Genomic DNA, 24,815 nt, shown 5'->3' with positions numbered 1-24,815 from the left:
TTTCAAGTTTTTTTGAAAATTTTCTCTTTTAAATTAGTAAAATCTAATAGGATTAGTTGTACATTAAAATTTTAGCGGAGGTGGCAATTTTAGTAGCATGTTTATTTTGAAACTAGTTGACCCGGCAGACATTGTCCCGTCTTATTAACTATGAATTTGTAGCGCGCATTCTGTCAATCGCTAACAGTTATTTCAAACAGTTGACAGTTATATAAAATTAATATTTTTGTTAAGTTTTCTTAAATTTTTTAATTTTCCGCGCATTTTTTTGAATTTTTTCTTTCGTAAGAACCTTCTCCTGACAATAACACAAACAACAAAAAAAAATAGTGAAATCGGTCCAGCCGTTCACGCGTGATGGCGTGACCAAGGGGGGGGGGGGGTAGGGTCTAAGTTACCATCAATAGTTAGGATATCGTTTGCTTACTAGTAATACTCCACAAATAGTCGAATTACAAACTATTGCGTGGTAGGGTATGGTGGTCTGCCATGTCACCCGGAAACATCAATAAGTTAAGTGTCATGTCATGTTAAGTCCTAAGAGTCTGGCTAAAACAAATCGGGATACATCAGTTCTTTCATACTGCACCTAGGTGGCAAAATAGATAAAAGACTTTTACCAACGCTGACTGAAAACACATAACAGTTTTAGAAAGTAGAGAGCTGTATCAGAGATTTTTTTAATTGATCGTATTTTAAAAAATAATACCTATCTAAATCGATTATAGCTTTATTTCCCATAAAATTTTAACCTGCGGATTTCAAACGTAGCCAAACTAAACAATTGGGAAACAATTCAATTGACAAGCAATTTGGGAGAGTAGCAACATTTTAGAAGGGTCGGTCGGTCGCTGTTTGTTCTTTAAGTTTGCAGTCCGGGTCCCCACGCCCCTGGCCCGCGGTGGCGCGGCGGTGGCGACTCCGTGCGGCCTCCGGGCACAATTTAATTACCAAATGGACCGTTTTTGTGATGTTTGAACCGTGTAAACAGGTTGCTAACGACTCCTGTTTTATTGTTTTGATTGCATAAACGAGTGAGTATGCCTGACATGGACCATGGTAACTAATAGCTATTACCTAAAAATATACACAATGGTAATAGAGCGATGAATGTGTAGACAAACACGGTAAAGAGAGCGACCATTCGAATATTCATTGTAGGCCTCTAGGATGCTGTTGACTACAAACCGCTACAATAACATTATGATTTCGTTGCCTGACCGTCGATGCTCCAGAGATCACCCACGATGCTCGTGTGAGTAATATTTCTAACCTCTCATCCGACAGTTTGGGAAATCTTTGTCCAGCGACCTACTTTATGGGTTTAAATAATATGAGCGAAGATTAACTTACTTCTGGATAAAAATATTGACGCGGATGTGTAGAATGAGCACGAGCGTGACAGTAATCACGAATCAATGCTAATCAACTGCTATAAATAGTGTCTCTTTTTGTGTAAAGAACCGTAATCGGAGGCCTGTTGAAACTATTTTTTATTCATTAAAAAGTACAATTTTGTACTTGTTTTTTTTAAACATTTTAATTATATATTGTGAGGCTGGAAATCGTGACAAATTAGGCTTAGGCTTCTACGATTTCTAGTTGTAATATTGACTTCGAACTAAAATACAACAGAGCTGGCTCAATGCACCTTGGATGCAGAAATAAAATAAATTTAAGGAGTGGACGCAGTATTGATTCCGTATCAGCTTCAGCTTATATTTGCGAGGAATGAGGCGTTTCTTTTAGTATAGTTTTAAAAGATACCGTTAGTTATTTTAGTTTTTAACAATTAAAGTAATCATTTTTTTTTACAAATAAGTTATATTTGAAATATAAGAAAAATATACTTATCAGTCAAGATATTAGTGTAATTGGTTTATCCGTTCTAATAATTAAATGATCTGGGTATAGTTTGCAAATATGTATAGATGTAAAGTGCGTGAGACACAACGCGGGAAATATGCAGCGCCGTTGCGTTACCTCTGCGTCGCTGCGACGCCATCACACTGAGCCCTTGTTAACTAGCGCGGGGGCAGTGCGTCCAGCTTCGTGCACCCTCGTTATTTTAAACAATTCGATAATGATGCTCGCCGAGCCCGCTGGCGAACTCTAACTGAACTACAAAAGAGTCTTCTGTTCCTCTAATGAGGCTTTCCTCAATTTCCAACGTTTCCAACTAATAAAGTTACTTTGAACCGATGTTTGCTTAAGGCGGAGCGTTGTTTGTTTGCAAGTGGCCATGTCACGTCTTATTAGCTCGCTGGGTAACGAGACGGTTACCTTTCTGTATAAAAACCGGTCAACAATAGTTATCCATTAATTTTACAAGACTATTTTTCCTCCCTAATAAATGTTACTAAACTGTACAAAATTAAATCTATATCTATCTATCTATACTAATAATAAATCTGTAGAGAGGTCAATTCTGTACATGAAATATATTTCAAAAATAACTATCAGGGGGTGATTAGGGATCGATACTGATGCCAAAAATGCAATTAGTAAAATTTTTGTCTGTCTGTCTGTCTGTCTGTCTGTCTGTATAACCGTTATATAAACAAAAACTACTCGACGGATTTGAACGAAACTTGGTACAATTATTTTTCATACTCCTGTGCTGGTTATAGTATACTTTTCATCACGCTACAATTAATAGGAGCAGAGCAGTGAAGGGAAATGTTGGGAAAACGGGAGAAGTTACTCCATTTTTAAGCTTCCGTCGCGTGTGCAACCTTAATGGTTACAGCTACGCAGAAATCATGTATGACGGAAATGTTCTCCTTAAAATTATGTAAAAATATCCCACGACAGCATATGTCTATCTTTTATGGTTGACTCACAATGACACGTGTAACTCCCGATAGCTTAGCAGTTCGAAGCTTTCTCATTATATTTGTTTACTAATCTTAGGAACTATCGGTCCAAACTGAAAAATTCTTTTTGCGTTGAATAGCCCTTTATTTGTGGATTGCTATAGGCTATATATCATCACGCTATACCCAATAGGAGCGGAGCAGCAATGGCTAATCTCTGGAACTACCGGTCCAAACTGAAAAATTCTTTTTGCGTTGGATAGCCCTTTGTTCGTGGAGTGCTCTAAGTTATATATCATCACGCTATGACCAATAGGAGCGGAGCAGTAATGGCTAATCTTAGGAACTACCAGTTTGAACTGAAAAATTCGTTTTGTGTTGGATAGCCCTTTATTTGTGGGGTGCTATAAGCTGTATATCATCACGCTATGACCAATAGGAGCGGAGCAGTAATGAAACATGTTACAAATACGGGGACAATTTATTAGTTTTGAGAGCTTCCGTTGCGTGCGCTGCGTAAACGGCTAAAGTTATGCAACAATGATGTATGTCGGGATTATTCCTCTTAAAAGTTCTAAAAAATATATTATAAAACAAAGTCCCCGCTGCATCCGTTTGCCTGAACGTCTTAAACTCAAAAACTGCCCAACGTATTAAGATAAAATTTGGTATGGAGACAGTTTGAAACCCTGGGAAGAACATAGGCTCCCGGGAAACTACTACTTTTATAATGGAAAACTTTAGCCTGAAAAACTTTATAACGCGGGCGGAGCCGCGAGCAAAAGCTAGTAATGAATAAATCTATTATCCTGGCCACGTCTGCAATTCCACGTTCCATAATAAATTTCCAATGTAGTCATTACATCTATTTGTAATAGAATTTGATAATAAATATATCATAACCATCGTTTCATGAAAACGTAATTGAAATATATTGTGACAGGAAATCCATAAAAAGCAGAATTGCGTAGCCGGTCGCAAGTGTCCCCCGCCATGCGGCGACACTTGTCATGTCATATGCAAACTAACATGTTCGTAGAGCGCGCGCTGCGACAGCGAATCAAACGGCGCTCTTATGACATGTCACTTTAAAATACCTACGCAAGCTCGCAGTGCGCAAGACCGTATGCAAATCACGGACCAATAGCGAGCCGGCTCGCGCTCACATTATGTAAATGTTCTATATTCAAATCTGTTTAAAACGAGAACGCGCATGCACGTGTCACCGCTTTTTATTGGTGATTTGCATGTAAAGGGTTCTACGATGCGCGGGTTTGGTGGCGCGTGTTAAAAAAGTAGGGGTTGTTTCCCCTAAATCGACAACCCTTCACAACCCTTTTAGGGTTGCAGCTGTTTTTTAGTCTTGTATAGTTTCGGACACGAGATGGTTTCGTGGTTTTTAGTTTTGTAAGATGTAAAAAAAAATTAAAAATTGTTTGTATTGGATATTAACCGTAGTGTACATATTATGGAGGTATAGTTATAGTTTGAAATATAATTGTTTAATATTATAAGTGTGATCTGACTAAAACGTTTTATACGTCAAATGTCAGTTTTTAAACTTTTATCGTTACATTCGGTAAGCATTTCAATCATATCGTTTTATATAATAAACATTAAAAAGTTTATAATCCTATGTTTGTGTTTCGATTTGGGAACGATTTTAGGTAAGATTTTTTTTTCATAGTTCAATAAGAATTCATTCACGACCTTCGATGTTATATTTGTTAAATTCCGGGTGTTTCAGCATGTATTGAGTATGTTAACTTAAGAGGTGACAATATACACGCGTGATTATACTGATAGCATGTATTATAATATTATTATGGACATGTTTTTTTTTATTGATCGCAATTTTAAAATTCAGCAGATTATATTATGGCACTGTGCTGTCTTTCAACATTATAACACCATAACGTTAAATCTCATAAAGAAGAATACGAAATTGCAGATAAACACTTAAATAATGACTAGTGGTCATCCAGTGGTCGACATTCAACCTTCGAATTTAATATATTTGTAACGCATATTACATATAAATGTTACATTACTGTAAGCCAGGATCGACAGAGGTACGCATTTTCTGTCACTGAACGCCAAGTTTCGACGAGTCTCCAGGAACACTTGTCAGCTAGACTAATCTTTTATTTGAATAATGTCGTTATTCTTCGATGTATGTCTTAAATAGAAGGGTAGGCAGAAGGTGGAAATATTTTTTTTTTAAATATGCGGATCTTATGCAAATAGAGTAAGATTTTTTACTTCACGTACTAATACACAGATAAGTATTACAAATATTGCGAATCGAGTATGTAGTGGCGGTTTTCCTTACGAGCCGAGTCATCTGAACCGTTTGTTTAATTTTTATTAACAGTTCAATCAAAAGCGGTGTTCCTTAAACTACGAACGTTTTTGGTACTTAGGACATATAGTTAAATGAAATACACTATATTAGGGCATATTGCCTATTTAGTGTTGCGTGACGCGTGCCAAGCGGGTGACACCGTCCCCTCTCCATACATCATAGAGCACAATGAAGCCCAGGACATCCTCAGTCGGTGCAACACGATACGCGTTAGATATTGCGCATTAGCTGATTGCTGCCATTACCATCGCCTATGTGTTTGCACGCGGCCGCACCCGCTATCACACCTTAATGTCAGCAATGTATGCTGTGCAAACGTGTACGCTCTATGAACGGATCTTCCATACACATTATTATTAAAAGGCAACATTTATGAGTGTGTTGGCAGGGTATAGTAGATTTTGATAGACTTTTCACAATTATGTTGAAAGGAATCATGAGCATGTATACAAAAGTCATTGTACAATGACTTTTGTACATGCTCTGTACATGCTCATGATTCCTTTCAACATAATTGTGAAAAGTCTATCAAATTACGTAATATATGATATGAAGGTGAATAATATACTGTAAATTAAATTTCACGCAAACGGAATTGTTGACGCAGCGAATAGGAAACCGTAAATGGATTTGCTAAAAGAACAATAGCGGCGGCTAAACGTTTTCCGTTGCGTTAAGTAAATATTCAATGATTGCGGCCATTAGCTGTAATATCGCGCACAAACAGCTAAGCTGGTTAATGTAGGAAATGAAATATCCGGTGATGTTTGCAGCGCCGCCGGCTATTCCGCGACACGACCCTTTGCACTCTAAATATTGGGTTTTACCGATACACGCTACAATTATTTGGCAGCTCTTGTAGAGTCCGTTTCAGTAAACATATCACCCCTATGTATAATTCTGCCTCCAAGCAGTTTTGCACCAGCTCTTCTGGTCACATAAAACTCAATAAGTACTCTAGCTAGTCTTTCAAACGAGAACACAACGGCGCATGTAGACTACCTGACAGCAGAAATAGAAAAAGAGATAGTGCCTATATTTAAACTTCACACTTTAGAGAGTAGTTCCTGTAGATATGTATTTATTTTATTTTATTTGAAAAAAAAACAACTGTACTGTATTCTTTATTAACTGACTTCAAAAAAGAAGGAGGTTCTCAATTTGACGTGTATTTCTTGTTTTGTAAATTTTGTTACCTCAAGATCTCAGTCATTTGTCAAACGAAGATTGGAAGATTCTTTTTTTGTTTGAAAGCATATACTTCCTGATTGGTCCCATAGAAATTGCGAAACGCGCCGGCCCATGCCAAACATCAAAATATTCAAATATGAATGCAATAAAATAATAAACAAATATTTTGTCTTACTTATAATATAAATGCGAATATTTGCGAAAATGTTTGGATGCTTGTTAAAAGTACTGACAGAAACCGCTGCATCTATCCTGACGAAACATGGCGCACCGATAGACCGGGCTCTGGATTTATGTATTTATTTATTAATAGATACACCATTGACTTGTCACATAAAACATACATAACATGAGAGATACACAATATTAGGTACTTATTCTAGGCAACAAGCATTTACAGGTATATACAATACTAGCTTTTGCCCGCGGCTCCGCCCGCGTTAAAAAGTTTTTCAGGCTAATGTTTTCCGTTATAAAAGTAGTAGTTTCCCGGGAGCCTATGTTCTTCCCAGGGTCTCAAACTATCTCCATATCAAATTTCATCTTAATACGTTGGGTAGTTTTTGAGTTTAACACGTTCAGCCAGACAGATGCAGCGGGGGACTTTGTTTTATAATATATTTTTTAAAAAAAATTTAAGAGGAACAATCCCGTCATACATCATTGTTGCATAACTTTAACCCTTTACGCAGCGCAGGCAACGGAAGCTCTCAAAACTAATAATTTTCTCCGTTTTTGCAACATGTTTCATTACTGCTCCGCTCCTATTGGTCATAGCGTGATGATATATAGCCTATAGCACTCCAGGAACAAAGGGCTATCCAACGCAAAAAGATTTTTTCAGTTTGGACCGGTAGTTCCTGAGATTAGCCATTACTGCTCCGCTCCTATTGGGTATAGCGTGATGATATATAGCCTATCGTACTCCAGGAATAAAGGGCTATCCAACGCAAAAATAATTTTTCAGTTTGGACCGGTAGTTCCTGAGATTAGCCATTACTGCTCCGCTCCTATTGGGTATAGCGTGATGATATATAGCCTATAGCACTCCACGAACAAAGGGCTATCCAACGCAAAATAATTTTTCAGTTTGGACCGGTATTTACTGAGATGAGCCATTACTGCTCCGCTCCTATTGGGTATAGCGTGGTGATATATAGCCTATAGCACTCCACGAACAAAGGGCTATCCAACGCAATATGAATTTTTCAGTTTGGACCGGTATTTCCTGAGATGAGCCATTACTGCTCCGCTCCTATTGGGTATAGCGTGATGATATATAGCCTATAGCACTCCACGAACAAAGGGCTATCCAACGCAAAAAGAATTTTTCGATTTGGACCGGTAGTTCCTGAGATTAGCGCGTTCAAACAAACAAACAAACAAACAAACAAACAAACAAACTCTTCAGCTTTATATAATAGTATAGATTATTGGGTATATACATTATTTATTCTTATACAAAATAAAAATATGAATATAAATGCAAACTTAAAACTTCAAAAAGTACAATAATACAACCTTGTTGAATAAGGTTGTATTCATAAATTAAATTTATTGTTAAATATATATTTAAAAATAAATTTTGGAATCTTTAATAATTATAGTAGTAAGAAGATGAATAATAATATATATTATAATTTTTCAAGATTTAATTTAGATTGTCATATAGTCTATATTTTATTCCTGGAATTTGCTTTCGTAAGCAATATTTGAATAATTTCATTTGATTTTTTTAAATAGACGGCATTAACGTCGTACAGATTGTGCAATTGCTTGTTACAGTGAGTTGGCGACTTTTGTAGCAAGGTCACGCGGGCAACGCCGCGAGCAACACTTGAATGTCAAATAAGTCCAATTTCGTGGGTGTTAAAATCATTTTTCCGTTTTCTTTCAATTTAACATCCTCTCTTTGTAAAAAGCAACTTTTACATACAAGGAAAGAGCAGTAGGCATGGTTACACATTGGAAACGTCGCTCGCGGATGCTTTTTCCCGCTGCGAAAGTGATACAAGACAAACATCCTGCTCATTTTTTCTGTTTACATTCACTTACCGTATTTGTCTGAAATATTTTTTCAGCAGTTACAGTATCAAATTCATATGAAACGATAAAATTAGGGATGAATCGAGCCGCAAAAAATCTGAATCCACTGATACGGATACTGATCTTAGCTTTTTTACTGATTTGGCGTCGGAACGCATGATCTTGAAAGGAAAGTTAAGCTAGGAACACTAGAACGTGATTTTTTTTGCTGTTGGCTTGCTGAAGGTGCGTATGCGTATATCGTAAAACTCACTCATTTCATTCTAAATTTTGTTATCGAAATATATGACGTTTTATTCTGAGTGGCAAATTCAAAAGATATATATTTTTTCAGTAAGAAATCTATTCATTGAATATTTCGGGGGAGCATAAAAGGTTAGATCTAAGTCCATGCAGATGAAGTTGTTGGCACAGCTAGTTCTTTAAAATATTAAAATATTCCGTTTTTAAAATTAGCTTATCACAAAGAATAACTTGATGTAATCTTATCATATTTTTTTTATACTTATTTAAATAAACCTATAAGTTATAGTTAAATAACCTACAAAAATCTGTTATTGTAGTGAGTGTTTAAATGCTATATGTCTGCAATATTAAAGTGTCAAGTATGTGCTTCAAAGTAAGTAATAAATAATAATTAAAATTTAATTGGAGATGAAATTTACTAATTTAAAAGATCCGTTTAAGTTCCGCCAGACAACAACGGATACGCATACGTATACAGTTTTTATTCTATCGGTGCTTCGGGGTTACGTATACTAATATCCGGTAAGTCCATATAAAAAAATGTAAAATAGTGAATAAGCATAATGATGCTGCACCTAATGAGGTGACGAATAGTGACCTTTTTATGGCTTATTAGAAACCCTTTGTAAACGTTAAAATACACATGAGCATTGAGCAGCTTTGGTTTACGTAAGAGTTATTTAATTGCATCTTGGCCTGTACACGGTACAGTTAGTTACGCAAATCTGTTGATCTTATAATAATTGTAACAACATTACAACAGAATAGGGATAAAATGTCTGTCACGTCTTGAATCTTAAATTCTCATCTCAGTTGTATTACCTATATTCGCATAATCATAAAAACAAAAAAGTTGTAATATTTTATTAAATATGATACTAAACATCCAACATCAGCTACCATTACGCATTCACATTTAGGTAGCGCGTAGCGTTGTCTGATCGTTACGAGTCCCCCTCGTAGCCCGGCGGGAAAGCGCGGGGTCGGCGAGGGGGCAACCCTTTCTCTCCAGCGCCATCCATCACCGGCGACTAGCGAAATGTATTTTAATCCACTGCCCCGCGCCGGAACGCTTCATGAAACGTGAAAAATGATTCCCCGGACACACGCCCCCCGTACCTAGCGGTGTGCGCGGATAGGATTGAGAAGTTATTACCAGCTCGGGGCTGATGCGCCCACTTCGGGAGGTATATTTGAGGCATTTGATACGCTCTATTTGCTCAATTTAACATCTCATGGCCATTAGTTTGTGGAACGTTGGCCTGGCGTATTTCGTGTGCTTGAGTCGAATATAATATAAATTTATTAAAATAGGCTCTGTGGCCCATGTAGTTAGTTTTTATACGAGAGTAGTTATAGCAAAAGTATCGTGATCGTATCTAAGTCGTCCTACCACATACGACATAATATCTTAGGCTGAGAACAGCTTCTCAATGACAACAGTGCCATAGAGATATACCGGAGCGTATTGTATGTTTACAACTCGCCTTGTGTATAAAATATATTTCGGCAGTTTTGTTTTCGACACTCACCACCCGATAAAGATATAATATTATAATCTCTTTATTCAAAAGTATATAGAAAAAACACTTTTTTCATAATGATTGATCAATAATGTCCAAAATAGGTAATATAATATTATGTAACGATATAAATTTCTTCCAGCTTTATACTAGAATGCGACACTTTACATGAAAACTTTTATAGCAACCGTTCCCCTGAGATGCCGAGATTTCGAAACACACATTAATCATACACAAATTGTTGCGCGACGTCACCCGCGCCAGGGGAGCTCGATATGTATGCTCCAATAGAGCCAGTCATCGCACTGAGAAATGTTTAGGAAAACGGTTTCAAAGAGCTCTGTGCCCGAGTGAATGGAGTGAAAGATGAGCTCGCGCGTGACTTGTTGGAGTTATTATATTCGAGCTTATTACTACAACTGTCGTAGGAGATGGCTAGGCGGTGGTCTGATGGTACGCGCCGGGCCGCCCATAATCAGTGGTAATGCCATTCAGAAATACTATTACTTCAGTGATAATATTACCTGACATTTGCATTGGTTTAAATAACATTTTTTTTTATAATAGAGGTGGTTAAATGAGCAAAGGGGTACTTGATGGTAAGTGATCACCGTCGCCCATAAACATCGATATAAAAACATAGATGCTTGTCGAGCTTTGAGATACGAACAGGTTCTTTACTTGAATACATAATATATGTAGATGTGCTTCTTTATCTCGGTTTAATATCTCAATACTGCACAAATGTCACGACCCCACCAGAGAGCATAATAATATTATTGAATGTTTTATTGCGCGATATCTTAGCCGGATTACTAAAACATCTGTGCCGGAAAATTCACTCTCGAGGCCGTTTATCGCGTCCTCGAGGGTAGATAGAGAAAAAACTGCAATAACGCGGTGTCATAACAAAGACGCCGCCACCGGCCGATAATACTATGATTAATACCCGGCGTTATCTCGAGAGTGCAGGCCTCTCCCGCCCCCGACCACCACTGCCGCCCTGCCGCGCAAATCGCGTCTCAAGGCGCCACCGCGTTTCGCCGACACTCGACCTACGGACCAGTGCCTAAGACGCCTTATTCGCTACCCTAAGAAACGACTAAGGTATTCCCTCGACCCGACAAGAGTTACGGATTTCGCATAATGCATATTATATTCGTACCGGGGAGGCTCGGAGGGTGCCTCCGAGGAGGGTACGTGGGGTGTACCGCGTGACCGCACGTCTTTTGCACGCGACAAGCTCTCGACATTTTTTTATTATTATTGCGCTTCGATGGAATTCACTCCGAGGGTCGGTAATAGAATAGCGGCCGCTCGTATCGCCTTTTATGACAATTTTGAATATTTTTAAATCATGTAATGGAGTGTGCACGCCTTTTTAAGGGTTGTTTTAGACCCCTCCTTTCAACTATGAATTTACGTTGGGGTTTCGTTTTATATTCCGTTAAAGTAGAGTTCTTGACGATAAAGCCATTATGCTTGCTTTGTTCTTTTTATTTTATTACATAAATATTATTTTATAGCATCGAGATGACAGGCGCAATCATTTTTGAAGTTATTGTTTTAAGTATCTATATTTACATTATAAATACTTACCTATAGTTGATAAATATATTCAACCGGAAGAAATGACGCTCGTTGTGCCATTCAAAGTAAATTACAAATCCCTAAATCGATTTCATCTAATGTGACACAGTAAATTAATTCCAAGATATAATGTTTAGTTTATCATGGTGTTGTGTTTATACCTTTAGTTATTGGACCATATAATTACGGTGATTAAGTGATCGGTCGACTGGGCCGTGGCCACTGGTCGCAGATTAAACAAACAATTAATTGTGTCCAATAAACGATGTTAATCTTAGCCTTCAGCCGCAGGTGTGGGGCCTTATTGGGTCGCGGGTCGCATTATCAATTAATTGTTGGGCCGTTATGGGTGTAGGAGCGAGTGCACCGCGGCCTGCCGGGGTGTAATTATACGACGTCTCTCCACCCCCGTTCTCCCCCCCCCGCCTGGACCGTCTCTGCCCCCACCCGCCATCTTGCTGTCATATGCACTCATATTTATGTTAATAGCAAACAGTGTTTTTCTTTGTATGCAATAAACTTATTGTTATGTTTATAGACATTATAGCTGTTGTAAAGCGTTATTATTTTTTTCATAAAATGAGAAGAGCAGATCACTTGTCTTATGTTAATTGTCTGAACGCTCATAACAGTATCAGTACCACATAAAAAACTTTTCGTAAATATTGTCGTTGTTGGGAGCTTTAATGCACAGAGTTCGCAGCGCGGGCGATACATCGGATGAGAAACAAAAACCTTGGATTCCAATCCCAGGCCGAGATAAATGTTCTTTTGAAAATATTTACGGTACTGAACTAGAAATTAATAGGTTTTCGCAGGTCCTTATACGCCAGACACAAAACTCGTATCTTCGGATGGATTCAGTTCTGTTTTTGACTGACAATTTGAAACATGGAACATCTATTATATAGTCTATACTATAGCTACAGGTTACAACTACAATGTACAATTTATATACATATTGTGTTTTGCTTCCACAGCTATTCTACAATGCGACAAAAACAAGCTGACACGAAGCTCACCAAACAAAATATATTAACAGAACAGGGCACAAGAAATACCATCATAACTAAATTTATTTTCAGGAACCGTAAGTGTAAACTTTACTGTTTTATCCTCATTAATAGAGATAGCTACCAAGAGGAATTCTATATGTATCATGTGAAAGGTTATTGGATATATTATATATAGATATTTTCTTCATTAGCGCAATATTTAAAAAAACTTTGAGCAACGTCCTCATGAAGACAGATTTCGTTTGTGACATTTCTAGTTACTATGACATAATATATAATATTATAATTATCACTAAGTTAGTTAAAATAAACAGCTCGAGGCTAATGCAGAGAAAGGGTTTCAAGAATTGTTTGTTTAAATATTTTTTCAAATGAGAAAACAAGTTCCTTGATATATTATTATGCGAAGTATAAATAATTTCTATCTTATCAAATTAATGAACATATTATATTTGTATAATATACATGATGATCTTAATCAATAATATTTGTTAGTTAGGCTAATGAGCATCAAACTCCATGGCATGGGTTGTTTTAAGTGTATTTTTTGTTTTTCAGTTTGTGCTACGAGTGCGTAGCGCTACGTGATGGCTGCTACGCACTACGCCCTTCACGATGTTCGGTAACTGTTTTTTAAGTATCAAAGCTACACCGTACTATAAAGTGTGTGTTCTTGCTGCGCTTTATTGATTTTTATTTCTCATTTTAATAAGTATGTCGTATATTTTTGTGCTGCAGTGTGTTTTAGCCAGTTGGACTATTATATTTATAATTATTTTGAAATCAATATTTATTGTGTTGACTGTATTTACCATAGCGTGTAGCATAGACACATTGACATTTTGTAATAAATAAAACTACGATAATTGTAATTATAGTTACATTATTGGACATAAAATCTCCGCACAGTCTCACCTTGCATACAACGCTCGCGCTACATCCGTACATCTTTTCATCGCTTTCCGCGTGTGTGTAATGTCGTCGGGCCCCGGTGCAAAACGACCACTTTATACAGGTCCCCGGTGAGCATACTCCCCGCCCGCCGTGGCGCGCGCTACAATGTGCCGGGAGGGGATGTCGAGGCCATTCTTCAGCGGTAATGGAACGTACATATTTCTGCAATTGATTAGGCGGGGGCGGTTGCCATGGCGACGCGCTGCACCGGCGCACCCCTCCCCCCCTCCCCGCCGCGCCGCCCCGCCGCGCCCCTCGCCCGGCCGGGGGCGCTCGCGAGTAAAGTCGCCTTCACAATGTAACACGCCATCTGTCAACATTTATTGTTCCGCGTAAGCAATTGTTTTGTTTTAAAAACGAATGTGCTAACGTCTGATGTTCGAATCACATCAATGTAAGACTCAACTAGTTACTACCAGTAGTGAGGGCGTTTGATGTCTGCGTTTTAAATACGATTGATTTTATTAAGCGCCGAATTTAATTGATAATTGGGTTTAAAAAATCAAATAATAAGTATAATAAAAGATTAATTTATTGCAATAAAGTACATAAATTGTCGTCAATAAGTTCCTTACATATTAACTTAAAGTAACTAGAAAAGCGTTGATTGTCCGTCAGGGGAACCAAAACTGAGCAAGTGCTTGTATCTTGGGAACCAATTGCATCTATTAATATGAGTTACAATTATTGTTTTGGCATCCAATTGAGTAAATCAAAGAAAATATTACTTTAATAACAAAACATTAATATGTAATGTAAGTAGATGAATCTTAATTGTATTCAAAATTCATAGATTTTATACTCAGAATTAAGTTACATATTTTAGTTAATTTTTTACATTTATAGGTTATTTTATATTCATATATATAAATAAGCATTTGGGATATGTGTTTCAAATTGTACTTAATTTATTATAGTTTTCATCAGCAAGGTGCTTCCTCCAAAAAACCAGCGCACTAACCTCTTACCGTTTTTGAGAACTAAAGTTGTTGATTCCGCACGTCTCCTATACACTATACTAATATGCATCTATAATGCAGCCATTATTATCACATAGACAATTGAGTAGGTAAGGACCTTTTGCTGAAACTAAAATTGATTTTTAAAGCAATTGTTGGTGAATTTTGACACGTTCCCGGTTTCTCAAGCCCAAACGTTCCTCCGTCACTGACACTCACGGGCAAGGGGCTGTGGGTTCGATAACTCGACTAAAAATAGTTTTTGTGACTAAATATGATCTTTGTTTGTTGTCAGTATACATTGTAACCCAAAATCCCATGTTGGTGGTACTCATTCAACAAATTTGATATTTTATTCATTTACTTATTTAGGGGACAATAAACGGTTACATACTAAAAACTATATAAAGCAATCTTAGACTCAACAAATATACAAACATATAACCCATACACTTGTCCGCGTATTAACATATAGGTAGATTTAAAAATACTTATAAAGTAAACTGACTACTCAGGATTATCAAATAGTTTATTTACCATTTATAGAATTGTATTTTTTTTTAATTTATTTTTTAATTGTAAGCCGGGTTTAATCGCTTTAACCTATTTATTACCATTAAAGGCAAGATATGAAAGAGACCAATATCATGAAGTAGACGAGTATAAAGAAATATCTATAGCCAACGAGCATAGGATAAGATTATTGTCGATACTGTCGTAGATTTAGAGAACAACAGACTAATCAAGTTGCGGTTTGATTCCCAGCAGGAGAGCGTAAATAGTGTTACAGTAGAGCAGTACAATTAGACAAGCAGTTAAGAGTGTCGGTAGTAGATAATATATTGGTGCAATCGCTGAATACCTGCCGCCTGCCGCCTGCCGCTGGTACTCATTAATTGAAATTGGCTGCGCCTGTAATTGGTAAGATTGTCTTCTAAAATAGGGGCGATGGAAGCCGTCTTCCAACATAGATACAAATAATAATAGATGTCACACTCCGTGTTCATCTGTTGGTGGAAATAAGAATAAGCCATTCATATTTTTAATATAATTTTAGTTTTATAAGAGGTGAATGTTTTATTTTACGTCGTAGCCTTATTTTAAAGCTGTGGGACTCACGATTTGCGCTCTGTTCCCAGGCGAATTATCACATGATTTGAATTCGATAAAGATAATTTTATGTCGTGGCGAGGTTTTTCGTTGTTGGACGCATGTTATAAAGCATCCCATACAATGTACATAGTATCATAAAAAAGCTATTTGAAGTAACAGAAAACGATTTATGATCAAAGAAATGTCATGTCTTGTGTAGTTGTTCTGTCGCGGAGTCTCAAGTTAATTTCCTCGGTGGAAGCTAATCCGCGCGCCTAATTATTGCATCCCCACTCCACTCCCTCTACCAATGAAACGGCAGCTCGACTGTGCCGTTAGGTACTATTTAACTGTCTTATATAGCTTCAAACTTATTTAAATTCGGGTAATTTATTTTCTGTTCCCGACTAAAATATTTTTACAATGTATAAATGTTCCAAAACTGGGTAAAGGCTTTTATATTTTTGTATAATATAGGGGAATAAAATTTCCTAAATTATATTCTATAATATATCGTTACTCATTTCTATACTACAAGATTAGTGACATGGCTCGTTAGATTTGAACACAATAACCAAACCGTAAACAGTTTGCGGATTAAACATCTCACTCGGTGCTGGTATTGAATGCATGTTTCATAGAGATGTTGCCGTCACTGGGACTTGTTCAAATAATGAAGGACGTAACCAGGAACAGCACAGCTTCAGTACAGTGGTAATTATGTACCCAAACTAAACATTCTGTTGGGGTGGAGTATCGATTTTATCCCGTACATAATGAGAAGACTCATCAGCTTATGCAAATAGTGGGCCTGTGTGGCGCGTGACGCGGGGGTTAGGGCTGGGGTGCATTATCGATCGCCGACCGGGGTGCCAATGTATGCAGCGGCATGCATTATGTATGCCCACCAACACTCGCCGTGCCTGGCTCACGCATCATTTTATATTTATAAAATACATGCTTGTTGCTCTTTATATCTGTGTTTAAAATTAAATTGTTAATATTTTGGAAAAGTTGGGAAAATGATTACTACTTATAAAATTCATGAGTTTATAAATAGATATACAAATGGACAATGCAATGTTTTATTTCATGAACTAATGTTTCTATATGCTATAATTCAACAGAGAAATGAACACACTGTGAGTAACTTCTTTATATAATATGACTTTACTTAATTAGCGACTTGTGTATGTGATTTTTTGTAACGAACGTTTATTGAAATAATGTAATAATATAGTTTAGACAACGGTTCCGCCTACAATAGGCAATACGCAATATTGAGTGCAGTAATTACCGCAGACTCATTATAAATGTTTAATACACTGGCACCGTGAAGCGACACGGGCGTGACGGCGCGGCGAGATTTTATGACTGAGCCGTTAAACGTTTCATAAAGCGCAATGATAATAAATATAATGCATTTTACAACGTTGGCGGTGCATCGCATGCACCACACACCTTCTCTCGGCTTTAAACGGCGTGCTTTATTAGCCCGTTAATGTGCCGATATTCGATAACACATAATAATATTATATAACTAGATGTTTCTCGCGCCGTGGCCCGACTGTTAAAAGCCATTCCCACTACTCATTTCTAAAACGTTGTAGCGATTAATACCGCCACCTATACGACACCAGCATCATCTATATTATAAATCAGATTAAAAATTTCCATTATTTCCTTTATTTCTATTCTTGGTTGTAAACCTAAAACTGTTTGCAATATTTATTTAAATTCACAAAAAATCTTTCATTACTTATTGTGTTTTTTAGTTGGTTTTCGAAAATAACGTAAAATAATAGTTTAGTAAATTTTGTGCTTCTTGTATATTATTTAATATTTACAAGAAATATGCTTAATGAATAGATTTTTAAGTACTCGTTAAAATCTTTAATTTAAAACATTATAATAATAAATGTCGTAGGAGATTCCAACGTGTGGTTGAGCCATGCTGTAGGAGTCAATGTTATTGGCAGCACAGTGGGCGCTTGGACATGGTGGTTTTCACTGTATAAAGAAAGCTCTGATGTTTACTTCGATACGTTGTTGCTGCTGCGTTATAGGCGTTCGAAGATGGGTGATAGTCCATGAATGCGTATCCATTCATGACGATGTCCTCTTACTCTATACATCGCCAATTATCACGATTTGTCTGGCGTTGTGTTCGTTTCTTACCACTACCACGATGCTCCCACTTAATGGATTGCCTGACTTATCCCATGGAAAATGTGTAAAATAACATTATTCGTAATCTATAGAATATATGATCCGTTCGTTCCAGTAATTAATTTTAGTAACGTGACGAGAATTTATTTTCCTTTACGTGGTTATATTTCCAATACAAGGTGTGCGAAAACGGTCCGTTGCAATTATTTGGCATCAAACGTCCTCGGCTCTTTGTAGAGAGGTCCGTCGGAACAAAAGGTCCTAGTTGCCGGAATCCAATTTAAAAGTAGCGTTTAGTTCACCGTGTAATCGTTAGAGGACCTTAGGCCGGCGACACTCGTGCGGATTATTATCTAGCTGTTATTAGCAAAGGTTAAAAGCAAAGAATCTGTCATCGTAGGCGCTTTGAGACACAGTCAGTGCCTTCAGAGTTTTCTCGTAGCAATAATGATACTAGCAGGTATATCGCCCACTTCAGTCGCAGGCTTGGTTGGTGTTTACTATGTCGTCAACAGCAATTGCCATAATCTATTGTATGAAACGTTAACTATTATTTATCAATCAGGTTTGATTAATCTGGTATCAGGTAAAGAGAAACGAGTTTTCAAAAAACTCGACAAGCTTTTGTGACATAAATATGCGCGCTGCTTTCGATCCCGGCAGGCTGATGTGCCGGCGGAATAGTGATTGATGTGATAATATAATTTGCATATATGCAATTAAAGCTTAACTCTTTTAAAATTAATTATATTATTCCAAAATCGAAAAGCAAAATGTCGTTTTATTGTCATTTGAGTTTAAGGGGTCGTCCATTAATCACATGACATTTTTTAATGACTTAACCTCCCCCCCGGTGATATGTGGTGAGGTTTTAGACTAAGTAAGTAAGGAAGTTAGATTGTTCAAACCTATCTATTGTATGGATGCGTGTGCACACTGCACAGGCCTTGCACTTTCTCGTTCATTAATAATGTATAACCTAAATACGGAGATAGGATCTACGAGGGATCCTTCATCTGGCCTCATTTGTTAGACTGTATCTTCTGCAATGAGGATAGTTTGGGTCCCAAGAGATGTCGGTTTGAACCCCACACGGTGCCTGCATATTTAATGCTATCCATATTTGTTTCATTGCAAGTTGCATATATGCAGTGGGCCTTATTCAATGCACGCGCTCGACAGACTTGGCGAGGGGTGTGGGCCGCGGCTCGGGCGAGGGGGCCGGGTGTCGAGGAGCGAGGGCAGGCAGGCAACGCCATCCGCCCAACAGCCAATATTATACGGCCGTAGTTAGCGCGCACTGATATTAAGAATTCCACAGTGCACAGAGTAGTACAACGAGCGTTTAACTACGTAAGCAGTGTACCCTAATTATAATTATATGGCAAGATAGAACGCTACATCATAGTATACTTATTATGAATTTGGCTTATAAACGATTGAAACTATTTTGCGGGTTTTATCGCGTTTCGAAAACTTATTATGAATGTCTGACGAAGCCACGAAGGCTGCAGTCTTCGAAATGTCGGGAGGAAATTATAATATAAAAAATGCGATAAAATCCGATAAATAGTTTTATTTCAATGACTACATTTACTGATTAGTCAGTAATGATATGAAATAAGTAGAGCATATTATATTGGCCATAATAATTTTAATTCTAGATGGAATATATGTATGTATAAGCCTACAATATCGTGTAATGCATTAATGGATGTCATAACTAAGAAATTTATTTGAAGATGAGATTAGAAGCTTAGTCTCTTTAACAACCTTTTACCTACTCCTTGTTTCTAAGCCTCAGGAAATACACACAGTCAATTATAAGTAAATCTAATTAGCAGGTACCTATGTTCTTTACTAACTGTTTTTTTTTAATTGCATCCCATAGTCCATTGTCTCTGAAATGACAATTAAATTGCGTGATTGCTCTGAACGTATCTACTCTGTAATCTGAGATTGGAGCGGACGGCACAAAGTTGGTAATTGAAAAATCTTTCCGGTCTCCAACGACCGCCCCCCCCCCCCCCTCGCGTCCTCCTAGTCGCACGACCTCCCCACCCTTTACACATACTTAAACCGAACTGTAATTACACTTATAAAAATTTAATTACGTCTTCAGCGACCTCTTGTTCTGCACTCTGTCCGTTGTCTATACATTGCATTCTTGCTCGAGGTGCACACGTTGAGAATGGAATTCCTTGTATAGCATTTGCTAGCTCATGAAAAAGCGCGACTGGATTCTAAGATTTCATTTTATTATTTCATTGTGACATTAGAGCATTTTTTATTTCTACACGTCAGCCTGATGGTGTTACTTACAATTAATTTTGATAATTTTATTTCTATAAGCCCGTGGTGACATCGGGTTATGGAGAGAGAAATTTTGCATGATTACGAGCTGAATATTTAAATGTGTCGGTTGCACTGCAATACAGCTGAAGCACTGATTATTCTCAATTACAGGATTTCGTTTTTAAACTTCACTAATTTCTAAAAAATCTGTCATGTTCTAGAATCTATCTGGGCTGTTAGGTATTTCAATATTATCTTTTTCTATCGTTACACAACATTTCGCTATTATATCTTGAATGAAAGTATACTAGAGCTATTATGATAATAACTATTGTCAAAGGATGACAAGCGTAAAGGATTTCAATTTGAAGTTCGTCTTTGCCTTCTCCTTAAGGAGTAAATCAAACCAAAAAAAAAAAAAATTTGAAGTTCGTCGATGGTGTCATTTTGTTTGCGTGCAATCGTGACGCTTATCACGTAACAAGAGATTAACCTCGCTAAATTGTACATACATAAAAATAAAGTTATCCTTTCCGCTAGGTGTATATGAAACATATATGACATTTAAAAAAATCTCGTTTAAGAAAAGTCAACGCCTACAAGTTCACACAGCGTTGTTGATAAAATAAAAAAATATTATCTTACGAATGTTAAAGGTTTAAAATTTTGAGGTCAATAAGGAAATTAAGCCAATTATATAAAGTGCAACTCTTACGACAAGAAAAAAAATTATAATATCTTTCATGGTTTGAAAGTCTGTTCAGGTTCGGATTTCTGAGAGACCTCAAAGAGAGGTCAATTGTAGAATTATAGCAAACAGCAATTAGTATAAGTATACAAAACATACCCCGCTTATTTCAAATTATGAAAAATAGCACATTAAAGTTCATAGTTTACCGAGTTTCCAAAGTGGAGGAGCCTAGTCTTTAATTCTGTTGTATGTTTGGGCTTTTCGATATTATGCACGAATAAAGCTTGATTTCTTTATGATATGGATTTGTGTTCGACGGGAGATTTAATAAACCATAAATAATATTAGTATTGGGTGTAGAAAGTTAAGATATCACTTTAATTATTATAATTAGCGAATTGTTTATTGTTTTGTCACATCGTGGAATTAATGTGGCTAAATTCCGCGATCCCCACCCCTTCCATTTAACAAAATTTTAGTTTAGGCTCTACATTTCTATGAAACTTTAAAAGGAAATAACTGTAATAATTCCCCACGGCTGTCATATTACGCCTACGCTTAAGGAGTTATATGTCGCGCGCCCGCGCCCGCCCCGCGCGCTCGGCCGCCGCGGGAGCCGGGGAGGTGGGTGGACCATTCGTCAGCTCTCCGCAGAAATGTTTTCATTTTTATTTCATAAATAAAGAAAGGAATTTGAGGCGGCCGCGTAATGAGGGAGCGCTACTCACTCGCCCACAGATGTATGTATCCTTTAAGGGTGTTTTTCTGACAACTGCAGGTGCTTGTTTCTCAAATTATACTTTAATATAAGAGCTACACGTAACATTATTTTTTCTTCAAATTAATTTTTAATTTTATGAATTGATTATTTCAGTATTAGATGTTGGTCCGTCGGTAAATGCTACCGCTTTGGCTATTTCTATTGGCAATCCATCAGGTGTGTTTTTTGGTCTGCAGAATTGAAGTCAGAAAAGTTCTAGGTCCAGGGCAATCACATCATTTCATAATATATGTATGTACAATGTGCAAATATTTTATGTATTCATGTTCCTGATTTTTGACAATATTTTTTCCTTGGAACTAATTTCATACCAATTCGTGCTTGGTTGTTTATTTTACAAGCTTTTATTGAACATCACTCATTAATTTGTCGACAGCCGTCGCGATGTGTTCAGGTTTGATATTCACACCGCTAAAACGAAATTACAATCTGCGTATTGAATTTTATTTCTTTTATGGTAGAATGCATCAGCTTTACTCCATTCAATTTGCATATTGGTAAAAATATATTTTAGCTATAGCTGGCGGCGCCGCCCGCGTGACGAGGTTTTTGTGGGGGATAAAAGTCTCGCTTTATATTTTCTCAGGATGAAAAGTAGCCTAAATAGCACCCAGGGGTCATTACCATAAGCTTCCTATTAGAAAAAAAAACAAAATCGATTTAATAGGTTCCGAGATTAGCACGTTCAAACAAACCATACGTTTATAAATAAAACTTGAAAGTTAATTTGGAACTTGGTGTTAGTTAATACCCGCGCTAGAGTAATGTCAGAGTGAGTAATGTGTAGATCGTGGCCTTGTTATAATGTTAGTAATAGTAATATCGCGGCATTGTCTTTGTGTCTGTGACATGTATGTTGAATGCGTCCCGCGGGACGCGCGTAGTTTATCGTCCGCCGCGTTATGAATATCTCCCCCGCCCTCGGTTTATAATCATTTCGTTGTGTTATTGCTCAATCATAATATTTTGCTTTATGCTGTTGCTTTACCGTTTTAATTTGCGATAAAGCTGTTGTACTTAATCATTCATATGGTTTTGTTTCACGGATCGGTTTTTATCAATTCATAAGATTCTTAATGCTCTATTTTATTGCTTTGAGTCATATTATATTCCATATAAATTGGACTGATTAGGTAGAATTTTGAAAATGTTAGCCTGTGTATTTATTATGTTCAGTAACAACGTGAATATTTGTCCTATTTTAAAAATAATGCGTACGACGCTATTACTAGACCACCAATTGTGCGTTAGCATCTTCTTTGAGAATATTCATAGTTATAAAATTGCGTTCGAATGTCCCACCCTTAAACAAGTTGCATGTTCACATATTTCAACCCCATTCAAAACGCAAAGGAAAATTCAAAACGTCATCGTTTTCCCCCTGTAATAATTTCGATTAGGTTGTAAACAACTTGCGACATTCCAACGCAAGTGTTTAAAATTGGTCCATGTAAGTGCGTCGCGCCGCAGGACGCCGCGGGACGTCGAGGCCCGTCCGTAGGGCGAAAGGGCAAAGTAATTGGTCTCGGCGATGATGCCGGAGCCCTACCTACGACATATTGCAAACATATTCTTCGCTTGAAATTTATTGTAAATCGCGGCGGGCAGGGGATTTGAATCCGACCGCCCCTCGCGTGCCTCAATAAACCGAATGGACTTTGAAAATTCGCTACATTCGCTCGATGTTTGCGTTTGCTGCCTTCGCTTTTTCTTTTCCTGCGAAAAAATCTCCCCCGAGTGCGGGCGGCGGGTGGCGCGGCGAGCGCGGGCGGAGGACAGCGGGCGAGCCGCGGCCCCTCCGGCGCTTCCGATTTTATTTATCTAACGTTTTCCATTCCGCCGTAATTGTGTGAGTTGCGAGCTCGATTGTTGCTAAAGCGAATATTTATTTGGGTTTAAGTTTACTTTCCATTTGGCGCGTCCCCGGGCGAGCGGCGCGACGGCCCATCGCCGCTCATAACTGCCTATCGGCGAGATGTCGCGCCCACTTTCAGCGGCATTGTGCCACAAATTCAATTTGCGGGGACTCAAATCAAATGTTGTCGTAAGAAATGACTTGTCGTCGCCGACTGACACTATCAAAAAATTGATCGAACGTTTCACATTACGTAGAGTATATCTAGTAGTAGCAGCGTGCATACGCGCGCTCGGGTAGCCGTCAGACACGCCGCTCGTGAAACCATACGACTATGATTTGTTCGGGATAAACAATTGAATATACATAAATACCGAGACAGCGGTGAGCACAGCAATAAACAATGGAATAGCGTATTCACCAATAACATTAGTACAATGAAACGCGGCCGAGCAATCAGCATTAGGGGAATATATTTGGCGTAAATCTTCCACGGCAGCTTTTATGTATATCGTAAAAAACGGAGAAGTGTCCAGCGAGTGAGCCATAAATATGGATCGTAAAGGCGGCCGCGTGACGCGAGCCACCGGCCCGGCTCGGCCGCTTCGTCTTGTCGATACAAACAGATCTATGGCTTCTTGTTTACACGATCAGCTCTTTCAAAACGCCTGCCTGTGTTCCTTACAATCGTACATGGTTTTTTACGGGTCTTTCATGTCTCAATACAGAGATTTCTGTCTCTAAGAAACTGATCGATATAACCTATGTAAGACGCTTCATTGGACAAGGGTGGTGGATTTCCTTGATTTCTTACTTTTTATTAGGTACTACGTCAAAGTGTGGCGCTTCTGATGGCTGTTTTAAACATAATATTGGCTAAAGAGAGATGTTCCCTTTTCAAAAGTCGACATCACTTTTCTGGTTCTCATTACTGAATGTCAGGCTGAATCCGGACTACAACGCATTTTTTATGTGTACGACGGTCGCTTTTGATTTTGAACCCAGCGGTAATGTGCAGTGCTATCTAGGCAGGCATAGAATAATATATTAGATACCCTCATACTAGCAACTCTGATGTCTTACGATCTTAGACTTTAGGACGAGTAGGTCGTAGAGACAAATAATGTAAAATATATCAATGGCTCAAACTCAAGACGCGGAGGGTGTCGCGTCACTTGAATGTTTAGTGTGTAGCACGAGACACGTTTAGCGCAGTCAGCACGAGA

At 37.8% G+C, this 24,815-nt stretch overlaps 1 long non-coding RNA gene across 1 annotated transcript in view; it reads left to right on the top strand.

Moving 5' to 3' along the window:
- The window catches only part of LOC115450366, a 67,322-nt gene that overhangs the window by 39,935 nt on the left and 2,572 nt on the right, over window positions 1-24,815 (top strand). Inside the window, exons 4-5 of the long non-coding RNA XR_003939277.2 lie at window positions 12,758-12,867; window positions 13,352-13,415. This is a non-coding gene — a long non-coding RNA (uncharacterized LOC115450366). The remainder of the gene's footprint in view (window positions 1-12,757; window positions 12,868-13,351; window positions 13,416-24,815) is intronic.

The sequence above is a fragment of the Manduca sexta genome, chromosome 24 (assembly GCF_014839805.1).
Source record: "Manduca sexta isolate Smith_Timp_Sample1 chromosome 24, JHU_Msex_v1.0, whole genome shotgun sequence".
In the NCBI taxonomy this organism is placed as follows: Eukaryota; Metazoa; Arthropoda; class Insecta; order Lepidoptera; family Sphingidae; genus Manduca; species Manduca sexta.
The sequence above is the reverse complement of the archived record's forward strand: the minus strand, read 5'-3'. Positions and strand labels throughout refer to the sequence as shown.